Raw genomic sequence first — 1,129 nt, 5'->3', positions numbered from 1 at the left:
GGATGCATCAAGATGGTCTTTTCATTTCAGGTTGCTAGCCCTAGACGGACCCAACCCCTGTGTTGAGTCCCCTAAGTCAAATGCAGCATGATGCAATTAAGCATTCCTACTAGGGATCCGGCATGAAGTTAAGTTATTCTAGGTTCAAAACCTAGGTATGTGTTCTAAACAGTACATTCGAGCGGACAACTCGAGTCGAGAAGGGGACAGCGTACCGGGGACCCGCGAGATCGTCCGACTTTGCAACTTATCTGAGCCTCTTTTTTATTTCAAGGTATGACACTAACAGAATAGGGAGTCTCAACCAGTAAGCACATCCCCGGAGGTGAAGAGAGAAGGGTGTCGGGACAGTTTATATACAGTTCAAATGATATCAAAGCGGTAGCATTTAGCATATTCAACACAAAACATGTAGGAAAATCAGATATAACCAAATACAACAATTTATCTAAGCTCGAATTCTGAACCCTGAACCAGAGATTCTGGGTTCGCTCCCCAGCAGAGTCGCCAAAGCTGTCACACCTCCTTTTTCACTACACCCCGTAAGGGCATAAAGGAGTTTTTCCAATTAAAGGACAATCACAACGAGATTTATTATTATTATTCAGAGTCGCCACTTGGGAGATTAATGGTGTCCCAAGTCACCGGTTGTATCCCGAACCGAGGAAACGTATGACTCTGTTAACAGTCCGCGAACCAGAAATCTGAGTAAGAAATTCTGTTAACCTGGGAGAAGATGTTAGGCATTTCCGGGTTCTGTGGTTCTAGCACGGTCGCTCAACTATTGTATTTGATTTTATCTGATTTTAATACATGCTAGCTTATGTGCCTTTTACTCGTAAACCGCTTTTATAGTTATTTTAAAAGAATTGCAACGTCGTGAAAACGCGTTTCGAACCATGTCGTAATCAATGCACCCATGATTTTCAACACATTTCGACTCCATTGAGATTTGGATTTGGGTCGCATCAATGCGCACCCGAGTTTAGGAACGTAGTTTTATTAAAGTCGTGCTTAAAGAGTCTAGCGTATTATTATTTTGGAAAAACCATGAAATTCGCTGAACGGCCCTTCCGAATTCTACGTATTCTTATTATAGCCATTTATTGAGGGTCCCGCAATTTATGTG

The sequence above is a fragment of the Nicotiana sylvestris genome, chromosome 2 (assembly GCF_000393655.2).
Source record: "Nicotiana sylvestris chromosome 2, ASM39365v2, whole genome shotgun sequence".
NCBI classification, from domain to species: domain Eukaryota; kingdom Viridiplantae; phylum Streptophyta; class Magnoliopsida; order Solanales; family Solanaceae; genus Nicotiana; species Nicotiana sylvestris.
Note: the sequence above shows the minus strand (reverse complement) of the source record.